Source organism: Plectropomus leopardus, chromosome 11, assembly GCF_026936395.1.
Source record: "Plectropomus leopardus strain MGB_pleo_1.0 chromosome 11, ASM2693639v1, whole genome shotgun sequence".
In the NCBI taxonomy this organism is placed as follows: domain Eukaryota; kingdom Metazoa; phylum Chordata; class Actinopteri; order Perciformes; family Serranidae; genus Plectropomus; species Plectropomus leopardus.
This window is the reverse complement of record NC_142186.1, coordinates 14,410,153-14,423,287: the sequence shown is the minus strand read 5'-3', so window position 1 is coordinate 14,423,287 and position 13,135 is coordinate 14,410,153. Positions and strand designations below refer to the sequence as shown.

At 37.3% G+C, this 13,135-nt stretch overlaps 1 long non-coding RNA gene across 2 annotated transcripts in view; it reads left to right on the top strand.

Annotated features, from left to right (window-relative positions):
- Window positions 1–12,697, top strand: part of LOC121946053 (uncharacterized) — a 205,719-nt gene extending 193,022 nt beyond the window's left edge. For both annotated transcript variants that reach the window (XR_015777882.1, XR_006105988.2), the window contains exons 5-6: window positions 3,807–3,866; window positions 11,912–12,697. This is a non-coding gene — a long non-coding RNA (uncharacterized LOC121946053). The remainder of the gene's footprint in view (window positions 1–3,806; window positions 3,867–11,911) is intronic.
- The last annotated feature ends 438 nt before the right edge of the window (window positions 12,698–13,135 follow it).

Genomic DNA, 13,135 nt, shown 5'->3' with positions numbered 1-13,135 from the left:
ATACATATGGATGTTTTCATACATCTGGCTAAAAATCAATGTTATTATTATGTTATTTCAGGGGCTGTAAAAAAAGCCAGAATCTGATAGATAGCAAGCTGGACAAGCCAAGGTTACAGTTGGTTGCCTTTATGAGATGTCAGAATGGTGATGTGGACCATAGAAATTTGTGTGAAAATGTTACTTAAATGTTGTCTTCATGTATAATCTGACTAGATTCACTTGATGCCTTTTAGTAATATTCCTCCCTGAATCCAAAAAACTGGATAACAATGGGAAAAAAAGATTAGATTATGATAAGATAACAGGATTCACATTATGAAATTTCAGATGCAACTGTATCAAGTAGAGAAAAGTACAATACATGAGAGGAAGAGGAGACGTGGCAAATTTTCTCAGTCATTAGTTGAAATCTGCAATGTCATGAGAAAATGTTATGTGTGTTATGTGGCACCATCACACCCCATGATGTGAAATATTGTTTGAAAATATTGTTTTCACTCACCGATGTTTAATTGTTCCTCAACCGATCCCGCTTGTTCCCTTTTTCATTCTGGTTCCCACCACTAATTAGGAATGGGATTTAACTGCCGATGACTTTAGCGCGGGATCAGAACACACCCAGCCATTATAAAAAACCCAGGGACCCATAATGTGGTATGGGCTAGGCCGCTAAAACCAAGGGGTGGAGAGACAGGAGGGGAGGGGAGTGCTGGTAACAGTTTCTCTTGGTTGCTCTTTGAATTTTTGGCTGTGTCCTTTCACGCCTTTGGCCTGTCATGAGAGGTTTCTCTCTCCCTTATTGAAATTGTTTTCTGTTTGTTTCCTCTGCTCTCTGGCTCTTTTTCTCTATGTATCTCAGTTTCTTTCTTGTCTACCAGTCGCAACTCCTTTTTTACCCTCTATCACCTCTCACTCTCTCTCTCTCTCCCTCCCACACTCTCTCCACTGTAAGACCTAATATGAACTTTTGACAGGAGCTGGGATCTTTGTTTAATTGCCAGTGTTGCAGCGCATACCCTCATAAATCTAATGCTGTAATGCCTTTGAAACGCCTTCTAGGCCTTGCGATCGCACACACAGTGCCGCACAATCTCTTTCTCACTTTTCTCCTACTTTCTCTCACTTTCCTTCACGCACACTCAAACACATGCACAATTGCACACACAGATGTGATGTGTGAGAATGAGGGCTTTGAGGTTGTTTGTGCTCACATCAGACATAGCAGCTCCAGTGTTTGTTTGCAGTTTCCACTGGCTCTAGTCCAGTCCACCAAACCCATGGGAATTTGTGGATCAGCATCTTCTCAAAAAGCTCCTGGGCGTCAGAGTGTATAACTGAGCAAAGACAGAGTGCAATGAGTGCAATGAGGTCATTATTTTTATGTGATTTTTATGATTTAATCTGTATACCATAGTTTATAGTGGACGGTGACAGGGGAAAAGGGAGAGCAAGAAAAGCTGTCTAAAAATTTAGGAGAGACACTAAATAGCCAGATTATACCGGAAGTAAATTTACTTCTAAATGTAGGGGTTTTTTTTTGTGTTTGTTTGTTGTTGTTTTTTTAATTGGAATGTTATTTTGTAAATCTTTATGTAGCTTTTGTTCTGATCATACATTATGCAACTTATAATTGCTCTTTGCTTCATGTTTCTATCTATTCAAATCAAATCAGGAAGTAAATAATATAATATGACAGTACAATTAATCCTGCAAAATCTTTGATAAAAGATACATTAAGTATGGTTCTTCATGTACATTGTTAGGCATTTAATCAACCTCAATACAAAAAATACAACTCAAACAGGGTGGGGTGTAGTTGTAATTGTTGTAATGTAATTGCTGTTACATATGTAATATGTTTGCTGCTGGGTTTTGCACTCTGGATCAGTCCAGCTCCCGTGATAATGTGTACAATATTGCCTGCAGGGATATTTGTAATCAGCATATGAAGCTCCAGTACATAAATACCTTATTAAAAGAGCCAGACACTGCATTTCATTGCTCACTCAGTTGTTTGAGTTTTTGCATTACCCAATGTCGCAGGTAGTATGCCAGGAAGTGTAGCTCACTCATGTTCTAACTGTAATGTGGTAAAATTGTGAAACAAGACCCCCCCCACCCACTTCGCACTGGCCACAGAAGCACCAAGAAGCCTGCCTACTATCTGTGGAGCATTACCTACTTCCTTCTGGTGCCCATGTTAACCAATAGGGATGTTTACAATGTGGGTGCAACAAGGTGCAAAGTTCAGTGACTGGCTTAGTTTTTGCAGTGATAGTTTTTGAATCTGGTCTATTTTTTCGGCGAGTGAATCTGGCACAGAAACACAATGATAATCTATTATGAATATTATAAAGTACATATTATATATGATGTAAACGATCTGATTCTGTTACACTGTAAAATACACATCCCATACTTAAATAATTTATATTATTTAAGTATGGGAAATATTTGTCAGTTGCGTCTTTACAGAGATGAGCAGGGCTCTACAGTGATTAGAAAAGAGGTGTGACCAGCCAGTCGATATCATATCGCCTTATAAGGTGCCTCCGAATCATTGTGAACCAGGCATTAGGCAGCGACCTCCAGTGGTCATAGTAAATATACAGGAGCAAAAGAGAAAGTGAAGTGTGATGTAATATGAAGAGCAATAAAGACTGTGTAGGGAGGAGGTCAGGATATATGGCTGGGTCAAACATACAAACAAACACAGGACTTTTACCCACTGCTGTTCGTGTCTAGTATTAAATTAAAAGTAAAAGAAGACTTATTTTAACTTATGTACTTAGGCTTACTTTCATCATGTGCGTACATATCTAACTTATGTCACATACTCAATGTACTCAGGCTGCTGTTGGGCACAAACATATGTCTCCAAAAATAGCCGCTGCTGAACCACCAGACTACAGCTTTTTTTTCCCTGGCTGTGAGGCTCCTCAACTCCCTCTGCTACGCCAAAAAGATGTCGCAGGATTTAGTATAAACTTTAATTTCATTTCTTCTTAAACCACATTTAAGAAAAATGACAATAAATTTACCTTGTACCTTGTATTTTTCAGGAATTAGTAAAAACTATGTTTTTAAATGGATCCAATTGAGATAAGAGGTTAAGTCACAAGCTTTTTTAAATACATTAAATTGGTTGAGAAATAGTAAACCCACTGATAGACATAGAGGGGGACCGATACAATTAATTTATGAAACGACAGTGTGTAACGTATATATGTAACTTAAGTTACTTAAGAACCGTTCTTATTTTGACTATAGAATTTTCTCTAAACCTTACAGAGTACTTTTGGTGCCTATCTGCGACAGTTTTAACAATGTTAACCATGTGTTCAAAACTTCAACCTTTAGTATGTGCTTCTGTTGCACGTACTCTCCAGTGGTCAAATATGTCATTTGGGAGTCATGGTAAACATACTATTCTGTTATTCAGGTGTAAATATACAGCATGTGTTGACAGTTCAGGGTTTGCTGACACATGCAATATGTATTTGACCTCAAAGGCAATGTTACTGGTTTTTGGGGATGTTAAATAAGTAAACAAACATCACATGTTGTAAAGGCAAAGTGATACACTAGTGGGCTTTGTAATCAGACATATACAGAAACCTTTAAAAATACAAATAAAGTCCTACATGTCTAAAGCTAACAGACAACCTTTCAACTGAAAGGAGATGTAAAATCACTCCTGTGGTACAGGTTTAGTTGTCATTTATAACCTGGTGGCAGAAATCTGAAGCTGAACATGTAACCAGAGAACAACACATGTAAACACAGTTATTGTTTTTTTTCAGGTGTGGCACAGTGAGAGTCAGTGGAGAAGATCTCCTGGTCTAGACAGGAGGACTGTCAGGGTAAGTGTTACATTCTCTCTTTGTTGTCTATTACAGTATACAGTACCTGTCTGTCTTTGCGTGTCTCTCTTTTTCCATCTCTGTTTCTTTCTCTCTGCAGCCCTGATTTGTTTTCTCTTATTGTCTGTGTCTCCATCTCTGTCTGTGCTCGTACAGCTGATTACATGAATTATTTACAACGTGTAAATCCTCAGCAGCTGCTCCCTGTTTGCTGTTTTGCCCTCCTTGGTCCCCTCTCTTTTCTCTTTCAGGTTAGCACAGGAGGATTTTTTTCTCAACCTTGTCACCTCTCTTTCCCCCTCTCTCTCTTCCTGTTACTGTGCCTGGGGTTAAGCTCTCTCTCGCGCTTTCTGTCTCCTCTCATTCTCTCTAATTACACAGCTCTCAGTTGCAGCCCTGTGTCTTCCCATGGGTTTGTATGTCCTTATGTAAGGACTGGCTGAATGACATTCTGTAATAATGGGAATTTCAACTCACAAGCTCACAGTTGTTTGTTTGTGTGTATTTCTGTGTGTGTCTTTCACTCTGTGTCAGTATGTGCAGTTACTTACCCAGAACACACACTGTATGGTTTCAGATACTTACAATCAAGATACATATGTGGATTCAAAACTGTGTCATTACCGTTATTCAGCAGCTGTGCCTTATGTACAGTGGAAACAATCACCCCCCCAGGCTTCAAATGCTTTAACAAGGATCCCAAACTGTGTTGTCAAATTAGTTTTTTTTCCTTCTTTTCTTCTTTGGTCCCTTCAATCAAGTCCCGAGGTTGGACTCCAAGCATATTTTTTTCATGTACACGTGAAGTAATTTCATGTTGAAAAGAAAGAAGAAATTAGTGGTTCCACGCAAGAAAATCTATCAAAAAAAATAGCATGTGGCTAATTTCAGGAAGAGAGAGACAACGAAAGGGAGGCATTACCTTTAGGCTCTGTTAAATAATTTCTTTTCCCACTATTCAGTTTCTATTGTTCGAAGCCATTGCCGATCTGTCCAATATTACTGCTAATCTAACTTCAAAGGGTTGCAGTCATGTAAAAGCACTTTTTAATTGTGATAAGGAATATGCTTTAATGCCTAAACCCTTCTCCTCTGTTCGTCTGGACAGAACCCATAAATATTGAGGCCTTTTTTTCATTGGCAATTAAAATTAGAATTGGTCACATTTTTCACTGTCAGCCATTTCCTTTGCACACAAAGACATGTGTGGGCCACACACACGCATGCATACATACAGACACATGCCGAGCCAGACATTGCCATATGTGTGCACACAGAAGCACGGTAAATATAGTGTTTTTCTTTAAATTAATTACACTTAACACTTTGCTTGATGTCCTTTGGAGAGTTAAAACCTCTGCAAAACTAAAAGTGTTCAAAGGTTTTCCCGGCTTTTTTGGACAGATGATTCACCACGGTTGCACCTATGACACATGAGATGCAGGCCACACCGTATTGTCTAGAGATAACACAATAAGATGATTCTTGAGTGAATCACTTGCACTCTAGTGCTTTTGACAAAGGACGTTCTTGACGCATTGATATGTATACAATACTTTAAGGCAGCGGGGCAGAAAGATGTAATTCTGTTGTGACAAAATCTATTTGTATAACAGTATATTGTGCAGAACAAGAGCGGCATGAAAATACAGAATTGGTTGCACTTGTTGTGTAAATTGCCTCATCTAATTTGCCTCAAAATGATTCTCATAAGTTGTTCAAAGACTAGACTCTAAGCTTTAAGAATGTGTACATCTTAACATTTTCTCCACAAATCATTGGAGAAACTTCATACTTTCTGCTCCGGTCACTGCAGCCTTTCTGTCAACGGCATTCACGCATGCCCGCTTGCGCTTGCTCTATTTCTCTCTCTCTCTCACTTACGCAACTCACACAATCCGGCACCAAATCTGTGTTATGATTTGGCCCAGTCGGTACTGATATCTATGAAATGGTGTCATTTTGGCACTGGGTTTTGGTACCCAACCCCAATTGATTGCCCATCAGTTTAGTCTTTGTGCGTTAAGTATGTATACAGTAGATCCACAGTGTGTTTGCCAAGCACAGAACAAAGATAAGAAGAGAAAACATGACACTGGCTCTTTAAACTGTGGAAAAAAATACACTGTCTTACAAGTTACAAGCAAAACACGCAATAACATTCATTAGTAATAAAATGTATCAAGGCAACATTGAGCTCAGTGTGAATAGATCTTGACTCTGGAGAATTAACTGATACAGCAGACACATGCATAACTAAGCAATTTTATTCGATTTATGTGCATATTTTGCAACATGCTGACTGACTTATGACAACAGTGTGAGAGACATGTTTGACAAAACCATTAGGGCCATCATTTTATTTGATATTAACTTTCCTTTGTTGCCACTTATACATTTATTATTTTGTTATTATTATGTCATAATTGACATATACATCAGACTAAAAGGTTAGTCAGCCCCTTTAAAAGGCTCATCAATTCAGCACTTAAAATCTCTGACATTGACACTGTAGCCAGACTGACAGCTCTAGCTCCGCTGCAGTAGCTTTCACACCTCACCACAGCACAACTTTGCTCTGCAGTCAGTCAGGATTTTCAACGTACTGCAAATTGTTCAAACTGAGTTTCTCGCTGACAACACTCGGAGCGGGATTTGTTTCTAAGTTTGGAGAATAAACTGTTAGTGACGGTGAGGGAACAGAAGAAGCTTGACTTCGGTTCGTTCCCCCTCACCTCGGCTCACCACAGCGTGCCTTCAACACTGCAGTCAGTCTGGGTATTGAGTTTTGGCTGACATGGCTGGGTTGGCTCACTGCTTGTTTAGCAGTCTGAGCCAAGCATGTGCATGTGCGGCTGTGTGCGTGTTTATGTGCATGCATGTCTGCGCTTGTGTTTCTGTAGGGTTCGTGCGCATGTGTGTGAATGCATGACTGTGTGTATATGTGTGCCCCTATGTGCCTGCATGTGTCACGTGCAGTGGGAGAGGGCTGTAAACCTTGGTGGAGTGTTTTTTGGGTTGTTGTGCAGTGTGGCCTCATTACCCAGGTGTTTACCCCCAACCACAGGAAGCGTTTGTCAGTGATGACTGTCTGCCGGCAAACATCGCCTGGGGGAAAGTTAGACAGGAAGAGAGGAAGATAGACAGAGCAAGACAGAGAGAGGTGGAATCATAGAAACACAAGTTTTAAATTCAATCTAACTATCTATTTATCTACTTATCTATCTATCTATCTACAGCACATCCATGGGGGCATACTTCTGTGTGTGTCTCTTTTTCCTAAATGTGTGTCTGTGTGTGCCAGTCAAACCCTCACTGGCAGGTCAATGGGTTCCTCCACTCCTTCAGCAGTGGAGGGAGGGAGGGAGGGAGGGAGGGAGGGAGGAAGGAGAGGAGAGGAGACATACAAGCTGTTGACAGGGATTTATGAGCTGATAGTGTCAGACTGCAAGCACAACAACAGTCTCCCTGTCTCTGCCTGTCTGCTCATAGAGAGAGAGAGAGAGAGAGAATGACAGAAAGAATGGAAGGAGGGGGGGGGGGTGAGGCAGCAAAATGACTTGAAGAAGAAAGAGCAGAGCAAGGGGTGAAAATGATAAAGAAGAGGAAGACAGTTGGGGATGAGAAGAGGCAGGATTGAGGTTAAATTTAATTTGTTTAGGGGTTTTCTCTCTTTTTGTCCGTTACCATGCATCTTTTTCTCTTCAAACACATCCTATTCCTTTCTCCTCTCCTCCTCTTCACTTCAATACCGCTGTTGTATGAGCTGACTGCTTTTGTTTTGGCTTGTTTACACTTGCGAGTAAGAAACCATGTGTTCTCATATTTAATATAAACCAAAGGCTATTGTTAGCCTCCCGTGACCACCAAAGGATGACAAAGACTGTACCGAGATGACTGTGCACCCATATTCAGGACAATAATATATCCTGTGCTGTATTGTTGAGTCACATTTTCAAAAAAGCTGAGAATTGCACGTTTGATTAGATAAGGCTGTTACAATGAAGTGTGAACAATTGTTCATTTTTAAAGACGTTGAAAGAATAAAGCTATTGATAGGTTTTAGCAGACAATTGTTCTTTGTGTGTGTGTGTGTGTGTGTATGTGTGTGTGTGTGTGTGTGTGTGTGAGTGAGTGCTCAGACTCATCATGGTGAGTCATAACCCGCAATGTTCACTGTTAGATGACACACACTGATAAAGTTGGACTGTCTGACATATTAGAGACACAGTCTGGTCGGGTAATTTTTATCTAATTTGCTGTCCTAAGCATAAATCCATAATCTCTGACTCTGTTTAGGTTTGGTGACTTCCACAGTACATCCTCTTTTACCAGCCTATTTTGACACAAGTACTTCTCAGATGAGGCTGTAGTTTTTATAAAGTGGTGTTTTCCTCAGCAGACTAATCTGGTTTGCTTAATTCACCCACTGTAAGTTCCATTTTTTTCAACACATTCTCATACCTAAACAACAGAATAGTTCATTTGCCATTGACTTTCAAAATAATATATACTAGTGCAGTACCTGTTCAAAACATGATTGTTAGGAACGCGCCAATTGCTTGGCCTTTGTTATTGCTGCATGCAGCTTTCCTGAGAACTGCTTAAACAAACAAATTAACACTCACACTGCGTTTCTTTGGATCATCCTGAGCAAAACACCTGGGCCCCAGATAGCTAACGATTTATTTTGATGTTTGTATATTAAAAATATGAAATTATGTTGCTATTCTTACTCATTGTGCTCTGTAATTATGTAGAAAGGTTGGAAAAACATGCAACTCAACTGTATACCGCTTACTTACTTTGTGCTTTTACTTTTACCTTAGAGAAAAAAACAAAACAAAACACGAAGTCTGCAATTACAATGAGCAGACAGTGACATGTTGGGCCACTGAATACACTGCAGATTCAGACTTTACTGAAAAAATAAACCCCAAACAAATAAAATATCATGCATAATTATTCATCAAACTTTTCAGAAAAAGGTTGTAAAGTAAAGCAACGCGGTGTTTGCACGGGGAACACCCGTGCAAACACTTGGCAGATGTATTAATTTCTATTTCAGCATGTTAGTGGCTTGTTTTGACACAACCACAGCAATCATAAGGTGGAGCATGCATGGATTTCAGTAGCAGGCACACACACACACAGCCACAAAGAACAACTGTCTGCTAAAAGCTATCAATTGCTTTATGATATGAGTGTACTTTTCTTCGTATTCTAATGACATAATCTAGCATGACTTTTAATGCAATTTTTTATGACATACTACACTATGACTTTTTCATGACATATGTTACTATGAATAATTTATGTTTTATTACGTACTATACAATGACAACCTTACTATGACTGATTAAATTTTTTCCAGCATAGAACTCATCACTTGGACATTTTCATGACATATACTATGACTTTCTCTCATGACATTTTATGATGTGCAACACTAATATGGTTTTATGACATACTGTACTATGACTTTTGAATGACATTTTACATTAAATACTGATTTTTTCATGACATTTTATGACAAACTAAACATTAAAACTAAAAAAAAAACTAAAACATTTTTAAAACATTTTTATGACATACTATACAACGTACTATATTATGAGATTTTTTCTATTTTGATGACCTAGTAATCCATATACTGTATAATCCCTTTTTGATGCAGTTTTGGATGACATACTCTACCATAGCTTTATTTTTTTAATTTTTTTATGTTTTGCTAATTTGGATGATGCTTATTACTATGACTTTTTTTGCTACTTTGATGGCATATGATACTTATTTATGCTATTTTGTATGATATAATATACTATGACTGTTTTCTGGGTTTTGGATGAAATACCATATTATGACTTTTTCATGCTATTTTGGACAGCAAAGGACGCTATGACTTTCTTTGTGCTTTTTTGGTTGATGTATTATACTTTGTCTTATGCTATTTTGGACAACATACTTTACTATGACTTTTTTATGCTATTTGGATGACATACTATTCTGTGGACTTCTTTGTGCTCTTTCGGATGCCGTCTTATACTATGTAGTTTTCGTGCTATTTTGGGCTATGTACTATACTATGACTTTTTGATGCTATTTTGGACAATATACTATTCTATCCACTTTGTAATGGTATTTAGGACGACATACTCTGCTATGACTTTAATACTCGTTTTGACAATGTAATATACTATTACTTCTTTTGGCTACTTTGCTCCTTTGAAGGGCATACTATACGCACAGCATGTTTTAAATAAGGTACAAAAAATTATTTTATAGCATGATGTCCAAAATAGCACAAAGAAGTCATAGTATAGCATGCTATTTAAAATGGCATAAGGAAGTCATTGTATGCATGCTGCTCAAAATATCATAAATATGTCATAATAAGGTATGATGTACAAAATAAAACATAAAAGTTGTCCAAAACAATAGCCTATTAAAAAGTCATAATATAGTATGTTGTACCACAACTTCTTTTGGCTACTTTGCTACTTTGGAAGGCATATTTTAAGTACAACATGTCATACAAAATAGCATAAAAAAGTCATAGTATAATACGCCATCCAAAGGAGCATACAAATGTCATAGTTTAATGAATCATCCAAAATCACATAAAAAAGCTAAGTATAGCGTGTTGTCTAAAATAGTATACGAAAGCATTTGTATAGCACTTCATCCAAAGAAGCATAGCAAAATCATAGTCTAGCATGAAGTCCCAAATATCATAAAAAAAACATGACACGTTGTCCAAATTATCATCAAAAGTCATTGTATAGAATGCTGTCGAAAATACTAAAAAAAGTTATACTGTACAACATTGTCCAACATACCATAAAAAAGTCATAGTATAGTAGAATTCTTTTTTTTTTTTTTTCACAAAAAAAACATGCATCATATCACAACATTTTTCTCAGTCAATAAGCAAAAAATGAATTGGCTGAAGCCCAATGCAGATTTTTGCCTATTTCAACCAAAGGATAACCCTGAATACTGTAGACAAAAAAAAAAAAAAATGAAGAAAAAAAATACTCAAAACTATAATCCTCACTTATTTTACACTTTATTCAATCTTGATTTTTTTTTACAGTATAACAAATTTTACATTATAAATTGTAATAATTTTTCAATATCTCAAAAGAGAGCAACACTATTTTAACTCAAGCACAGAGTCAGTTCCGTAATTTGACTCCCAAAACTGAAACACATCTGTATTTTACATTGGTTCTCAATTTACATGTTTCAAAAGCAAACAAGCCTCTTAAATTATAATTTCCTTTTCTCAGTTGAGACGGGAGGGATTTTGTTTGGAAATCAAAAAAGCATTTTCAATGTTTTAAGGTACACAATATCTATGAATTTTAAGGTGTAGGATCCTATTAAAAAATAGCAGACTTGTGATAGCCAGCTTTATGCATTATCCTAAGAGCTCTTTTCTGAAATTTAATTATAGGGTCTAGATTTGTTTTATATGCGTTTTACAAAATTTCACCACAGTACAGCATACTGTATATAAAAAGTGAACAGTAAAAATATACAGACATTTCTTACTCAACAGTTCCCTTCTTTTCTAAAGAATGGATTTAAATACTTTATATTTGATATATTCTATGCATGGCTTCCAACAAAGATTATGATCTATAATAACATAAAAAAAAAATTCAAATACTCTTTCATCTTCAACACCATGCATTTCAGTTTTATTTCACAATTAGCGTTAGTGCCACCACACACCATGAATTTAGTTTTATTGTCATTTAGTGCTAACTTCCGCATCCATAAATGTTACAAATTTCAACACATTAGATAGCATAAAAACATAATTTTAGTATGTGTTAAAAAGTCATTGTCACATACCGTGCTACCATGTACGGTCATGTTCTGTTGTTTTCCATACTTCCTCAGTGTTTCCCATTTTATTTTGGTCACTTACCTCTGATCTTGTTTCAGATCCACCTTATGTCAAGTTTCCCTTTGGTGTGATTGACTGTCCTGCCCTGATGTTTTGCACCTTTGTCTCATGATCTTCCCTCTCTTAGGGGTTCATCCCAATATTGGTGCTCCACTCCTCCACTCTTCAACTGTACGAGCACTTGAACCAGAAATGAATCGAGACCTGCCACATCGAAGGATGTCCCAAATCCTTAACTGTGCTCTGAAGAGCGATGAGAGAGGATACATAAGAGTAGTCTTCATGGAAGTCTATGAGTGACCAAAGCGCCTCCTTTATTTATTTTATTTATATAGTTTATTTGATAGGGACAATGCGGACAAACATGGTACAACTTCTGTCTGCTAGAAAACAAGCTGTAGTATGACTAGTTTCCACCTCCTGTCCCTAGTTAGCCTTTTAGTAAAGAAAAGAAGAAAAAGCAAAAAAAGAGAAAGAAAAGAGGACGATATCAAGGTTACATACAATAGAGTGCATTCAATAACAGCTGTGGTAAAAAAATAAGACAAAAAGGTGAATATTTACAAATATCAACTCATCAGATATCTGTTATTAAATGGATGCTGCAGCAGATCGAACCTACATGATACATCACATCAGTGGAGTTTCACACCCAAGGGAAGACACTCAAGTCTTTTTCTCATAAACTTTTTACAAGTTTTCTATTTTGCTTTCTGATTCACCATCAAGATAAAAATCTGAACACGAGAAGGAGGGCAAACTACTTGCTCATTAATTACAATGATCTATTTTTTTGAGCTGTTATTTCTTTCTTTTCTTTCTTTTAATTTCTGACTTTTAATATAATAATGTAATGGATAATAATGTATAATTCTATCTGTGTCCCAACCTGATTAAAGCCCTGAACCTTTGACCAGTCTGGAGTCTGCTTTGTGGGTCCATCAGAAATTTGTACCTGAACACCATGATATAATATGTCCTAAAAAAAAGCCATGGTATGGTATGTTTTACAGAAGTAATAGAAGAGAAGGATGTCCTAAACTGTGTAAAGAAGACTAGGTTAAAACCTAGAATATGGCTGGACTGTGTACAGGGGTTCTCAACCTTTTTAATTCAGGGACTTCTTTACTATCATTGAGTAAACTGAAGACATATTTTAGGGATATTTTATATTAAATTAAGAGAAAGGTTGAAATAAGGCAATGTGACTGTGGCCCCAGGCCCCCAAATCACCAGCCTACATCTGGCCCTGGTAATAATAATGAGAGCTCAGCGCGAGGGAACGATGCGTCCTGGTGTTTCTTAATAATTGTCTAAGTCTGACTAAACCTGAAACTTAAACAAAGTAGTC